This window comes from Suncus etruscus, chromosome 14 (assembly GCF_024139225.1).
Source record: "Suncus etruscus isolate mSunEtr1 chromosome 14, mSunEtr1.pri.cur, whole genome shotgun sequence".
NCBI classification, from domain to species: Eukaryota; Metazoa; Chordata; class Mammalia; order Eulipotyphla; family Soricidae; genus Suncus; species Suncus etruscus.
The window spans coordinates 15,818,901-15,834,636 of NC_064861.1; the positions used below are offsets into that span (position 1 = coordinate 15,818,901).

The 15,736-nt window shown below is 38.4% G+C and overlaps 1 pseudogene; it reads right to left on the reverse strand.

The window, feature by feature from the left end:
- Positions 1–735: 735 nt before the first annotated feature.
- On the reverse strand, positions 736–6,323 carry LOC126028303 (sorting nexin-12-like; annotated as a pseudogene).
- Positions 6,324–15,736: the final 9,413 nt, after the last annotated feature.

Here is a 15,736-nt window from a genome sequence, read left to right on the forward strand (position 1 = left end):
CCCTGCCAATGGAAAGTATCTAGAAAATGATTCACTTTTACTTTTGAGAGTGCACCAAACCTGAAAACTATCTCGAAAGTAATGATGACTTGAGAAGGGAGAAATGCAAGCCCATGCCCATTTCCTGCTGATGAGCAAAACTTGGAAGCCAGAATGGGCACCAGAAAGGGAACAGACTAGAAAACGGTAGCTTCCCTACTGCCCTCTAACTTTCTTCTGTCTCTTAAGCAGAAACCAGAAGCCCACACACTTACTTGATCCTCACAACAGACTGCTTTGATTCTAGGATTATAACCAGCGGAAGGGAGACAGCAACAAAATATATTGTTGAGAAAAATGGGAGTAAAACTAGAGCAAACAAGGACAGCTCTGGTTCTCTACCACTTTCCCCAAAAGGAAAAAGAAGTACATGCAAGTAGGAAAGGTAGAGTTGTTCCCTGATCAGAGCTCCTAGTTAAATATAAATGTAAGAAAAATCTCCCGAACTTGTAGCATTAGTATGCATTCCAGTGCCTTAACCCCCTAAGGTAGCCCTCTGGAATGGATAACAAATTGCCTTTCATTTCAATATCCCACCCCCACCCTCACCCCCAAACAAAGGATATCCTCTTATACCGTCCCACCTCTCCTCAGAGAAGAGGATCCTAGCAGAATGTTCACAGTATAGTCAGGTATCAAGAAGCACAATGCCACCAGATCTTCTATCAGGCCAGGGGATGGACAGCCAACTTCAGATCAAAGAGAGAGGTTTAGTGTAAAAATCATTGTCAACTCAACAGGAAAGTAGAGGGCTGGTGGAGAGACCGTCTCCTTCTGGGGCACCTTCCCAGGGACATAGTTCCTGTCAATCGCCTTCTCCTGTAGCAACATGCGTAGACAACATTCGTTCTGAGCCAATGCTACCCAGAAATTTTGTTAATAAATTGTTCAAGACCCTGCCTCCTTTCTTCAATGAAGGACTCCTTAGAGATAACATTTGTCTCCCCGAAAAGTGAGCTGTCGTTTAAAGGCTTTCCCAGGAAGTGATGATACTACAATCTTATGCTCCAGCTCATTTTTGAGCCACTCAAAACCACTATAGCGGCACCATACACCACATCACTCCTTTAGCTTGAAGATAGGTAGACTTGCCGCCTGTGAACCTCATAGGAGGTGAAGCACCACAGGCCCAAAGCCACCGTCTATGAATTAAAGCTGTCTACTTCCAGGAAGTTACTTGGTGGTCCAATAGCATCAGTCAGGTTCTGAGGCTTTGAGGTCAAGGTTCGAAAGCTGGCTGCTACTGCTGTGTCCGATATCTTTCTAAAGAGACTGAGATAGGAGAAAGGGTGTGGGAGGATAGAGGCTTGAAGCAGGAGTGCCTATTTTATCACTTTTGGTGTAGAGTTGAATTCTTCCTTAGAGAATTTATAAGAAATTATATATTATTTCTAGAGGGAGTCTTTTATTGAATTTATGCTACTAAATGGAAATTAGTTGATAGCATTAATAGAGAGAAAATGATTAACTGGTGAGTTAAGACCACATCAAAAGTATTTTACAAATCAAGGGGGCTGCACTCCATGAAAAAATGATCAGACCTGATTTCTTCAAAAGCAGATAACTTGATGTCAAAATAAAAAATGAAAGTCTGCTGGAATTCAATGTGAAATATATAACCTTCACTGTAAAACATACACATGAAAGTCATGAGGTAAAATAATTTGTAAGTAAACTGAGAAAATCATAAATATGAACTTCACATCTTCAAATGAGTAATTTAGCATTGGCATAATTATTGCATATAATGGACTTTTAATATCTTTTAAGTGGATGAGATCAGGCTAGTCATAAGTGGGATAATAGAGTAAGATATTTCTCAACCTAATCTTTTGTTTCCTCATTGAATGGGAATCAGAGCTATTACATTTTTCAACTTCATACTAGAGTCTCCAAATTCTACTTTGTAACCAGCATTATAACAGACCCTGTAGCCAGAACAAAATGTGCAACTAATATTAACTGGGTGATTAATTGAAACATTTATGTTTCAACTCCCCAAAATGTTTCTGTGCCCTTTAAGTAAAATAATGAAAGGTTTAAAATTATCTTTCTGCTATTGAGTTTTTATATAAAATTTTGGAAAGTTTCTCACCATTGATTATGTGGAGCTATGGGTTTCCCTTTGTGTCCATTGTTTTGTTTATATAGATTTCTTATACCCATTTTTTGTAAATTCTATTAAATATAAATGCATTCAAAATCTTGCCAAAAGATTTTTCTGTATATATCGCGGCAATCATATTGTTTTTGTCTTTCACTGTATTTATGGGATATAACATGTTGATTTGTTTAAATTGAACTATCCCTTTATCTCCAGAATAAGTTCCACTTAATTGTGTTGTATAGTTTTAAATATACTATTAAATTTGGTTTCTTAATATTTTTAAGAACTGGTATGTCGGTAGTCTGGTATGTTTTCAGTTTAGAATAAGTCTGGTGTCATAAACTGCACTAGAAATTTCCGGTCTCCCCCACCCTTTTTTAAGAAGTATGTGTTAAAATTCATTTGAAAGTTTGATAGAAATTTCTAGTGAAGTGTCTAGTTCTGGGTTTGTTCTTTGGGAAGTTTTTAGTTACTGTTCTGATTCTCTGAACTAGGGATCAATCAATTCAGATTTTCTATTTCTTTTTTTTTTTTCCGGTTTTTGGGTCACACCCGGCAGCACTCAGGGGTTACTCCTGACTCTATGCTCAGAAATTGCCCCTGGCAGGCACAGGGGACCATATGGAATACCGGGATTTGAACTATCGTCCTTCTATGTGAAAGGCAAATGCCTTATCTCCATGCTATCTCTCCAGCCCCATATTTTCTATTTCTTTATGAGTCCATGTTTGAAGTTTGTATGCTTCTAAGAAGTTATCCCTCTTTTTTTCATTGTTTTTTTTTGTTTTTTGTTTTTTGTTTTTTTTTTTGTATTTGGGATCCTTTTGATACTTCTCTCTAATTTTCAATTTGTCAGTTTTATTTTTCAAAGGACAATTCTTAGTTCCAGTTTGTTGCCTTTTCGATTTCTATTTCATTTATTTTCTCTTCACTCTTATTATTTACTTTCCTCAATTTATTTTGAGATTTATTGTTTTTCTTAATCCAATCTCAGATTAAATATTAGATTGATATTTTTAGATGACTTGTATTTTATTTATTTATTTATTTTTATTTAACCAACTTTATTTCATATATGATTGTGTTTGGGTTTCAGTCATGTAAAGAACACCACCCATCACCAGTGCAACATTCCCATCACCAATGACTTGTATTTTTATAAACTTACCTTTTTATAAGTATTTTTAATACCGTATACCAACAATTTTGGTATATGGTTTTTAATTTTAACTTGACTCTAGACATAAAAATTTTTTTCTTTGACTCAATATTATTCAATAGCCCTTTATTAAATTTCTCCAGGTACTGATTCTTCCAGCTTTCTCCCCCATATTTGATTACTAACTTCATAGAAATGTGTTCAAAAAAGATGATTCATATGACTTCTATCTTCTTAAATATATTGACTTGTTTTGTGCCATATATCTGATCTGTCCTTGAATGTTTCTCATACACTTGAGAGAAATGCATATATTGCTACGTTTGAATAGAATATTATGCTTATATATTTATTACATCAAATATTCTTTTTTTTTTTTAAGTTTTTTTTTGGGGGGGCCACACCCGTTTGACGCTCAGGGGTTACTCCTGGCTATGCGCTCAGAAATCGCCCCTGGCTTGGGGGGACCATATGGGACACCGGGGGATCGAACCGAGGTCCTTCCTTGGCTAGCGCTTGCAAGGCAGACACCTTACCTCCAGCGCCACCTACCCGGCCCCAGCACATCAAATATTCTAATGTGCATTTTAAGTTAATGCACTTCAGAGATTTTTACGTTTACAGAAAAACTGAGTGAATGTTTATAAATATAGGGCTATAGATAATATTGAGTGTTTTAGCAATTTTCAGATAATAAATTCACTCAATTAAGTCAACCTTTATAAGGCATTACAATACTTTATTTCTCAAAAATAGCTATCACTAAAAGGGCAGTAATGGTGTCTACACTAACATAACTAAACAAGCAAATGTAAAATATGTGTTGAGCTAGAGAGATGGCTCAGGAATTAAAGAGCTTGCCTTGCAATTTGGTTAGTTCTGGTTCAACCCACATCACCTCATATGATCCTCTGAGTACCGTCAAGAGTGACCCCTGAGCAACAGTGCCAAAAGTAATGCCAGAGTATCACTGGATATGCATTAAATTCTCTCTACCAAATTAAAATAGAGCAAATGACTTCTTTTTTACACATAAACATATTAAATCTAGATTACTCAGATTGTTAGACACTCATACGTACAAATAAGACTGATATTTTTCCTCTTGGGAAAACAATTTACAAGATTTCACCTACATAATGTGCAAAAAGTTCCATTTTTTTGTATTATTCCTTTCTATTATTAAATTTGGGTTTGTAGTTTCCTATTAATAGCAAATCTCAGTATGTGGTGTTATATGCTTCCAGCTCTTGAAATTCTTCTCCAAGTATCAAGTGACTTGAAGCAAACATCTAGCCAGCCAAGTGTGCCATCCTCTTGACTTGAGAGTCCTCTGAAGAATGTTCTTTTCCTCCACAGATAAATAAAGCTGTCTGTGTTGAGAGTCATAGCTACTGAAGATATGGTTGAAGAGGGGGGCTGGGATGATATTTGAGAATTTTAACTGAAAGAGTGAAACAACCTGATGTAGTGAACATAATTTCTGTGATTGCTGACTTGATTTCAGATAAAAAACTATCAGCCACGATGGAGCAGATAACTTCCAGACATCACAAAAGGACCTAGGAGAGAGTAAAAGAGCATGTATGGAGACTGTATACTTCAAGGGCAGAGAAACCCTGTATCTCTTAGACCAGGGGAATTCCCTTTCTAATCTCCCCAATTTTTACTGTGCCTAGGAAAAAAATAAAAATAAAAAATAGCACATATTATTTTTTTTAATCCCCCCCTTTTATTTTTATTTCAGGAACATAGTGTTTGGTTTTGTCTTTATTGCTTTGGTGCTTTTCAGGTTTTTGTTTGTTTTTGTTTTGTTTTCTTTTTGGGTTCAATTTTTCTTGTATTATTTTTAGGTTTTCCTTTCTTTTTCCCTTTCTTTTCTTAAACTGATATTTCTAATCTATAGAAGGACTCCTCCCATTTTTTTTGCTTGCTTGAATCTTTGCCCCCATTTTCTTTTTTTTTTTTCATACCTTCAAACAGAACCACATAACTTGAACCATCTTGTTCTGCCTCACAAATTGAGGGGGGGATAAAGGAGGGCACCAAGACCAAACAGTCATATGAACATTGAGTAGAAATAAAATATGAACAGACTTGAACACCAAATCCAGAGCCAACTACAACAGAAATGATATGCAATCTACAACAGGCTAGATACAATTATACTAGCAGCCCGGGAGGGGGGGAGGAGGGTCGATATGGGATGCATGCTGGGAACAGGGGTGGAGGGAGGACAACATTGGTGGTGGGAATGCCCCTGATTCAATGTCACTATGTACCTGAACTACTACTGTGAATGATTTGTAATCCACTTTGGTCAAAATAAAAATTATTATTAATAAAAAAGGTTATATTTTGAAAGTAGACTCACCAGCATTTGTTGCTAAATAAAATGCAGTGTAGTAGAGTACTGTATGTGTGTGGGGTCGCAGCAAAGCTAATTATGTAGCATGTTTCCTGATCTGGAAGTTTGGGGTGAAATATATGATAAAGAATGAGTCCCAGAAACTCAGTTCTGGTTACAATAAATTAGTGATACCTGTTAGACAAGTATAAAGATTTAGGAAGACTGAGCTTTTTAATCTCTGTAATAAATAGTAGAAATTCAATCTTGGGAACCTACCAAGGATCTATATATGATAAACTCACTGTGTTGAGTGAGTGTAGATAGCAATAATGTTCTTAGAGGAGAGTCTCAAACTGTATATTCACCAGGTTTTGGGGGAAGCACGGGACATGAAGAAAATGCATGGAAAGAGAAGCCACTAATAAAGAAGTTTTTTATATAAAGCAAGAAACAAAGGTATTTTCCCATCAGTATTCTCCACTCAGCAGAGATCTTGTTAAATGCAAGTCATGGCACTTTGTCTGCTTAAATCCCTCCAGGATCACCCTTATTTTCTCAGTGGTTTTTAAAACAAAATGAAAAACTGAGTTCTTTAAAATGCTACTGACAACACAATGAAAACTAACATGCTGACAAACTGAGTTAGCAGAATCTGGGTCACTGTCCATGTTGACAAGAGCCATGTCAGAGGAGTCACTGGAAAAAAATACACTGGAGTGAATCCAAGAGAAATTGGCAGAGAGAATTAACAGCAGTTAGGTACAACATACACACACACACACACACACACACACACACACACACACAAACAATATTCTCTTCTAAAGTGCAAGAGAGGATCATAAGAGAATCTTAAAACAATTAAGATTTTATTTTTTACATAGGAAAATCATAATAATAAACTATGTGGTGATGATGCAGGTAAGTGAGGTCAGCTTTGTTGGAGCAAAGTTCTATTATTGGTGGGTGAAATTGGGAGCAAAGTGATTAAGACTCAATGATGATCATTAAGAGTTCATGCATAAAAACAGGGAAAGCAGAATTTATGGATAAATATACAGGAATACTAATAATCCCAAGTCAGTGTGTGTGTAGGTGAAAACCCAGATGTCCAGATATTTACTAGACCTGGAAGGTAGAAGGCCAATTATTTTTCATGTTCTGCTTCCAGGGTGGAAGTTTATTTGACTTCCATAGCTCAGTGCCAGGAAATTCCCGTGGGTCAAAATGAAGCTCAGGAATAGAAAGACTGAAGTGAGAACAGACTCTTCTTGCTATTTTCTGAGCAGAGGAACATTTCTTTGCAACCATGTTTCTTATTTCCTTTCTTTTTTTTTTTAATTTTTTTTTATTTAAACACCTTGATTACATACATGATTGTGTTTGGGTTTCAGTCATAAAAGGAACACCACCCATCACCAGTGCAACATTCCCATCACCCAAGTCCCAAATCTCCCTCCTCCCCCGCCAACCCCCGCCTGTACCCTAAACAGGCTCTACATTTCCCTCATACATTCTCAATATTAGGACAGTTCAAAATGTAGTTATTTCTCTAACTAAACTCATCACTCTTTGTGGTGAGCTTCCTGAGAAGAGATGGAAGTTCTCTTTTGTGTCTGAAAATTATTATTACAAGGGTGTCTTTCATTTTTCTTAAAACCCATAGATGAGTGAGACCATTCTGCGTTTTTCTCTCTCTCTCTGACTTATTTCACTCAGCATAATAGATTCCATGTACATCCATGTATAGGAAAATTTCATGACTTCATCTCTCCTGACAGCTGCATAATATTCCATTGTGTATATGTACCACAGTTTCTTTAGCCATTCGTCTGTTGAAGGGCATCTTGGTTGTTTCCAGAGTCTTGCTATGGTAAATAGAGCTGCAATGAATATAGGTGTAAGGAAGGGGTTTTTGTATTGTATTTTTGTGTTCCTAGGGTATATTCCTAGGAGTGGTATAGCTGGATCGTATGGGAGCTCGATTTCCAGTTTTTGGAGGAATCTCCATATCGCTTTCCATAAAGGTTGAACTAGACAGCATTCCCACCAGCAGTGGATAAGAGTTCCTTTCTCCCCACATCCCCGCCAACACTGTTTATTCTCATTCTTTGTGATGTGTGCCATTCTCTGGGGTGTGAGGTGGTATCTCATCGTTGTTTTGATTTGCATCTCCCTGATGATTAGTGATGTGGAACATTTTTTCATGTGTCTTTTGGCCATGTGTATTTCTTCTTTGTCAAAGTGTCTGTTCATTTCTTCTCCCCATTTTTTGATGGGGTTAGATGTTTTTTTCTTGTAAAGTTCTGTCAGTGCCTTGTATATTTTGGAGATTAGCCCCTTATCTGATGGGTATTGGGTGAATAGTTTCTCCCACTCAGTGGGTGGCTCTTGTATCCTGGGCACTATTTCCTTTGAGGTGCAGAAGCTTCTCAGCTTAATATATTCCCATCTGTTAATCTCTGCTTTCACTTGCTTGGAGAGTGCAGTTTCCTCCTTGAAGATGCCTGTAATGTCCTGGAGTGTTTTGCCTATGTGCTGTTCTATATATCTTATGGTTTTGGGGCTGATATCGAGGTCTTTAATCCATTTGGATTTTACCTTTGTACATGATGTTAGCTGGGGGTCTAAGTTTAATTTTTTGCAAGTGGCTATCCAATTGTGCCAACACCACTTGTTGAAGAGGCTTTCCCTGCTCCATTTAGGATTTCCTGCTCCTTTATCAAAAATTAGATGGTTGTATCTCTGGGGAACATTTTCTGAGTATTCAAGCCTATTCCACTGATCTGAGGACCTATCCTTATTCCAATACCATGCTGTTTTGATAATTGTTGCTTTGTAGTACAGTTTAAAGTTGGGAAAAGTAATTCCTCCCATATTCTTTTTCCCAATGATTGCTTTAGCTATTCGAGGGTGTTTATTGTTCCAAATGAATTTCAAAAGTGTCTGATCCACTTCTTTGAAGAATGTCATGGGTATCTTTAGAGGGATGGCATTAAATCTGTATAATGCCTTGGGAAGTATTGACATTTTGATGATGTTAATCCTGCCAATCCATGAGCAGGGTATGTGTTTCCATTTCCGTGTGTCCTCTCTTATTTCTTGGAGCAGAGTTTTATAGTTTTCTTTGTATAGGTCCTTCACATATTTAGTCAAGTTGATTCCAAGATATTTGAGTTTGTGTGGTACTATTGTGAATGGGGTTGTTTTCTTAATGTCCATTTCATCCTTATTACTATTGGTATATAGAAAGGCCATTGATTTTTGTGTGTTAATTTTGTAGCCTGCCACCTTGCTATATGAGTCTATTGTTTCTAGAAGCTTTTTGATAGAGTCTTTAGGGTTTTCTAAGTAGAGTATCATGTCATCTGCAAACAGTGAGAGCTTGACTTCTTCCTTTCCTATCTGGATTCCCTTGATATCCTTTTCTTGCCTAATCGCTATAGCAAGTACTTCCAGTGCTATGTTGAATAGGAGTGGTGAGAGAGGACAGCCTTGTCTTGTGCCAGAATTTAGAGGGAAGGCTTTCAGTTTTTCTCCATTGAGGATAATATTTGCCACTGGCTTGTGGTAGATGGCCTTCACTATATTGAGAAAGGTTCCCTCCATTCCCATCTTGCTGAGAGTTTTGATCAAGAATGGGTGTTGGACCTTATCAAATGCTTTCTCTGCATCTATAGATATGATCATGTGGTTTTTATTTTTCTTGTTATTGATGTTGTGTATTATGTTGATAGATTTACGGATGTTAAACCAGCCTTGCATTCCTGGGATGAAACCTACTTGATCGTAGTGGATGATCTTCTTAACGAGGCATTGAATCCTATTTGCCAGGATTTTGTTGAGGATCTTTGCATCTGCATTCATCAGTGATATTGGTCTGTAATTTTCTTTTTTGGTAGCGTCTCTGTCTGGTTTAGGTATCAAGGTGATGTTGGCTTCATAAAAGCTATTTGGAAGTGTTTCTGTTTGTTCAATTTCATGAAAGAGTCTTGCCAAGATTGGCAGTAGTTCCTCTTGGAAAGTTTGATAGAATTCATTAGTGAATCCATCTGGACCTGGGCTTTTGTTTTTCGGCAGACATTTGATTACTGTTTTAATTTCATCAATGGTGATGGGGGTGTTTAGATATGCTACATCCTCTTCCTTCAACCGTGGAAGATTATAAGAGTCCAAGAATTTATCCATTTCTTCCAGGTTCTCATTTTTAGTGGCGTAGAGTTTTTCAAAGTAGTTTCTGATTACCCTTTGAATCTCTGTCATATCAGTAGTGATCTCTCCTTTTTCATTCCTGATACGAGTTATCAAGGTTCTCTCTCTCTCTTTCTTTGTTAGGTTTGCCAGTGGTCTATCAATCTTGTTTATTTTTTCAAAGAACCAACTTCTGCTTTCGTTGATCTTTCGGATTGTTTTTTGAGTTTCCACTTCGTTGATTTCTGCTCTCAGCTTTGTTATTTCCTTCTGTCTTCCTATTCTTGGGTCCTTTTGTTGAGCATTTTCTAGTTCTATTAGCTGTGTCATTAAGCTACTCAGGTAAGCTCCTTCTTCCTTCCTGATGTGTGCTTGCAAAGCTATAAATTTTCCTCTCAGTACTGCTTTTGCTGTGTCCCATAAGTTCTGAGAGTTTGTGTCTTTATTGTCATTTGTTTCCAGGAACCTTTTTATTTCCTCCTTGATTTCATCTCGGACCCACTGGTTATTGAGCATGAGGCTGTTTAACTTCCAGGTGTTAAAGTGTTTCTTCTGAGTCCCTTTGGAGTTCACAAATAATTTCAGAGCCTTGTGGTCAGCGAAGGTAGTCTGCAAAATTTCTATCCTCTTGATCTTATGGAGGTATGTTTTATGTGCCAGCATGTAGTCTATCCTGGAGAATGTCCCATGTACATTGGAGAAGAATGTGTATCCAGGTTTCTGGGGATGGAGTGTCCTATATATATCCACTAGGCCTCTTTCTTCCATTTCTCTCCTCAGGTCTAGTATATTCTTGTTGGGTTTCAGTCTGGTTGACCTGTCCAGTGTTGACAAAGCTGTGTTAAGGTCCCCCACAATTATTGTGTTGTTGTTGATATTATTTTTCAGATTTGTCAACAGTTGTATTAAATATTTTGCTGGCCCCTCATTCGGTGCATATATGTTTAGGAGAGTGAATTCTTCCTGCTCTACGTACCCCTTGATTAATATAAAATGTCCGTCTTTGTCCCTTACAACCTTCCTGAGTATAAAGTTTGCATTATCTGATATTAGTATGGCCACTCCAGCTTTTTTATGGGTGTTGTTTGCTTGGATAACTTTTCTCCAGCCTTTTATTTTGAGTCTATGTTTGTTCTGACTATTCAGGTGCGTTTCTTGTAGGCAGCAGAAGGTTGGATTGAGTTTTTTGATCCATTTAGCCACTCTGTGTCTCTTAACTGGTGCATTTAGTCCATTGACGTTGAGAGAAAGAATTGTCCTGGGATTTAACGCCATCTTTATTTCAAAATTTGGTGTGTCTTTTGGGTAGTCTTGTCTTAGATTAGGTCTTTCAGTTTTTCTCTTAAGACTGGTTTTGTGTCTGTGAAGTTTCTGAGCTGTGTTTTGTCTGTGAAACCATGTATTCTTCCATCAAACCGGAAAGTGAGTTTTGCTGGGTATAGTATTCTGGGTGAAGCATTCATTTCATTCAGTCTTGTCACAATATCCCACCACTGCTTTCTGGCATTGAGCGTTTCTGGTGACAGGTCTGCTGTAAATCTCAGGGAAGCTTGCTTGAACATGATTTCCCCTTTTGATCTTGCTGTTTTCAGAATTCTGTCTCTATCTGTGGGATTTGTCATTGTGACTAGGATGTGTCTTGGGGTGGTTTTTCTGGGGTCTCTTTTGGTTGGTACTCTTCGGGCATGCAGGATTTTATCACATATATTCTTTAGCTCTGGAAGTTTCTCTTTAATGATGTTCTTGACCATTGATTCTTCCTGGAAATTTTCTTCCTGGGTCTCTGGGACTCCAATGATTCTTAAGTTGTTTCTGTTGATCTTATCATAGACTTCTATTTTCGTCTGGTCCCATTCTTTGACTAATTTTTCCATTGTCTGCTCATTTGCTTTAAGTTTTTTGTCCAATCTCTCCTGCTGTATGGAATTGTTATGTATCTCATCTTCCACAGCACCAAGTCTATTCTCAGCTTCTGATACCCTGTCCCAGAGCTTATCCATTTTGTCATTCACTTCGTTTACTGACTTTTTCAGTCCTGTTAGTTGACATGTTATTTCAGTTTGGAGTTTTGTCATTTCTGCCTTCATATTTTCTTGGTTCTTATTAGTGTTCTGTTCAACTCGATCCATGGTTTCTTGGAGTCTGTTGAGCACCTTCCATATTGCTAGTCTAAAGTCCTTATCTGAGAGGTTGATTAGTTGTTCAGTCATTATCTGGTCCTCAGAATTGTCATCTTCATTCTCTATGTCTGATGCTGGCCTGCGTTGTTTCCCCATTGTCACACTTGTATTGTGGGTTTTTCTACGTGTTGTAGTGGTATTCATTGTCTATATGATGTAGGCAGCACACTCCTCTGGCTCCTCCCTTTCTGGATGGGCTGACTTGCCTCTAAGGGAGGGGAGTCCTCCGTGGATGAAGCCTCACACTGGGACAAATCTTAGGCCCGAGCATGCAACAGAGAAGACAGTCCAGAGAGAAATGTTTGCTTCTGTGATATAGCGCCGTTCTTAGTGTGATTTTTCCTTCTTGTTGCAATGGAGTTCTTTCCTTAGGAAGAGTGCACGGCCGCGTAGCGAAGCGGAGCGGCCGTGCTCCTCTGGGCCTCTTTTTGCCCCACTCGCAAGAGTTTCACGCAAGAGGACAGTAGACAGACATAGACAGGTCACACTCACAGTCTTTCACAGCTGAGCCCCACTGGGCCGGTGTACTTTTGCGGATTTTCCCCGCCTGGTGACACACACAGGGAGCCAGCTTTTGCAAAGGTTAGCCGGTTTTTATGCTCTGAAGTCCCTCCCTGAAAATGGCGTCTGGGCGAGCGAGGTTTCTGGAGGCTCTTTTTGCCCCACTCGCAAGAGTTTCACGCAAGAGGACAGTAGACAGACATAGACAGGTCACACTCACAGTCTTTCACAGCTGAGCCCCACTGGGCCGGTGTACTTTCGCGGATTTTCCCCGCCTGGTGTCACACACAGGGAGCCAGCTTTTGCAAAGGTTAGCCGTTTTTATGCTCTGAAGTCCCTCCCTGAAAATGGCGTCTGGGCGAGCGAGGTTTCTGGAGGCTCTTTTTGCCCCACTCGCAAGAGTTTCACGCAAGAGGACAGTAGACAGACATAGACAGGTCACACTCACAGTCTTTCACAGCTGAGCCCCACTGGGCCGGTGTACTTTCGCGGATTTTCCCCGCCTGGTGTCACACACAGGGAGCCAGCTTTTGCAAAGGTTAGCCGGTTTTTATGCTCTGAAGTCCCTCCCTGAAAATGGCGTCTGGGCGAGCGAGGTTTCTGGAGGCTCTTTTTGCCCCACTCGCAAGAGTTTCACGCAAGAGGACAGTAGACAGACATAGACAGGTCACACTCACAGTCTTTCACAGCTGAGCCCCACTGGGCCGGTGTACTTTTGCGGATTTTCCCCGCCTGGTGACACACACAGGGAGCCAGCTTTTGCAAAGGTTAGCCGGTTTTTATGCTCTGAAGTCCCTCCCTGAAAATGGCGTCTGGGCGAGCGAGGTTTCTGGAGGCTCTTTTTGCCCCACTCGCAAGAGTTTCACGCAAGAGGACAGTAGACAGACATAGACAGGTCACACTCACAGTCTTTCACAGCTGAGCCCCACTGGGCCGGTGTACTTTCGCGGATTTTCCCCGCCTGGTGTCACACACAGGGAGCCAGCTTTTGCAAAGGTTAGCCGGTTTTTATGCTCTGTCTTATTTCCTTTCTAATGAGGATATATCAAGTTTCTATTGCTCTGTCAGAGCCTCTCTACATTTAGAACTAGTCTGAACATGGTGTTAATATTTTTTAATCATTATGTCTATTTATGTAATACATTATATATTACATTATAACATAATACATTTCTATTATTTGTAACTTAAGTTATATATTTTAATTTAAATTGCATGAATAATTAATATTAATAATTTTAATTTTGATAAATTAAATAACTACATTTTTGATACTGTAAGATGCAGATGGATTAAAAGATCATCTAGAACTGGTTTATAGAACTGAGCTTACCAAGGGTGGTGGTGGGGTGTGGGGGTGGGAGGGGACCTTGAGATAATGGTGGAGGGGAGTGGATATTGATGTGGAGAGATTTGTTGGAAAGTTGTATGCATGAAACTTACCGATAACAGTATCATTAATCATAGTTCTTTTAATAAAAACATTTTTAAACAAAAGGTCATTTAGATAGAAAATTTGAAATGTAAATACATATATATTTATTTTTTAATGAGAACTTTTTTTGCTTAGATTTACTTTTATGAAGCTCACCAAAGTTTCAGGGATTGATCTATTTTACAAAAAAATCTATAAAAATGAAAAGCATGATTTGTTCTTATTTTCAATTCAAAGCTTCTTTTATAATAATATTTTTATTTAAATATTTTGATTACAAATATGATTGTAGTTGGGTTTCAATCATGTAAAGAACACCTCCCTTCACCAGTGCAACATTCCCATCACCAATGTCCAAATCTCCCTCTTCCTCATCCCACCCACACCTGTACTCGAGACAGGCTTCTTACTTTCCTCATTCATTCACATTGTTAGGATAGTTCTCACTGTAGTTATTTTTCTTTCTTTTTTTTTCTTTTCTTTTCTTTTCTTTTATTTTATTTTTAAATTTATTTAAACACCTTAATTACATACATGATTGTGTTTGGGTTTCAGTCATGTAAAGAACACCACCCATCACCAGTGCAACATTCCCATCACCAATGTCCCAAGTCTCCCTCCTCCCCACCCGACCCCCGCCTGTACTCTAGACAGGCTCTCCATTTTCCTCATACATTCTCGTTATTAGGACAGTTCAAAATGTAGTTATTTCCCTAACTAAACTCATCACTCTTTGTGGTGAGCTTCCTGAAGTGAGCTGGAACTTCCAGCTCTTTTCTCTTTTGTGTCTGAAATTTATTATTACAAGGGTGTCTTTCATTTTTCTTAATGTAGTTATTTTTCTAACTGTACTCATCACTCTTTGTGGTGAGCTTCATGTCATGAGCTGGACCTTTCAGCCCTCCTCTCTTTAGTCTCTGAGAATTATTGCAAAAATGTCTTTTATTTTTCTTAAAACCCATAGTTGAGTGAGACTATTCTGTGTCTATCTCTCTTCCTCTGGCTTATTTCACTCAGCATAATAGAGTCCATGTACAACCATGTATAGGAAAATTTCATGACTTCATCTCTTCTGATGGCTGCATAATATTCCATTGTGTATATGTACCACCGTTTCTTTAGCCATTCGTCTGTTGAGGGGCATCTTGGTTGTTTCCAGAGTCTGGCTATTGTAAATAGTGCTGCAATGAATATAGGTGTGAGGAAGGAATTTTTGTATTGCATTCTTGTGTTTCTAGGGTATATCCCTAGGAGTGGTATAGCTGGATCGTATGGGAGCTCGATTTCCAGTTTTGGGAGGAATCTCCATATTGTTATCTATAAAGATCAGACTAGATGGCATTCCCAACTTTCCATGCCTAGTAGAGTTTAACTTAAAGCCTCGCTCAAAATATCCTCCTTTGTCATTCTACAGTTTTCTCTAATTCCTACTTATAGCCATTCTTGCTCTTAGGGTGATGATGGTGGTGGCAGTATGTGGGAGAAAAAGGAAGGAAATAAATACGTTATATTTGAGATTTTACAATTATCTTTTAATTTGGCTTTTCTCATTTGGCTTTTCTACAGTTTTCTATAAATCACTCATATAGTCTCCTTCTCTTCTGCCTATTTTCCACTATTCAAATATTTTAGCTATTTGTGAATATAGCTCAGTGTTAGAGCATTTGACTGCAAATATTTCAGTTATTCAAAAATATCACAAATATTTTGTGAGTTATCTGACACATAGTTTTTGCCTTTACCTAGTCTTAGTACCATAAGATTTCTTTCCTTA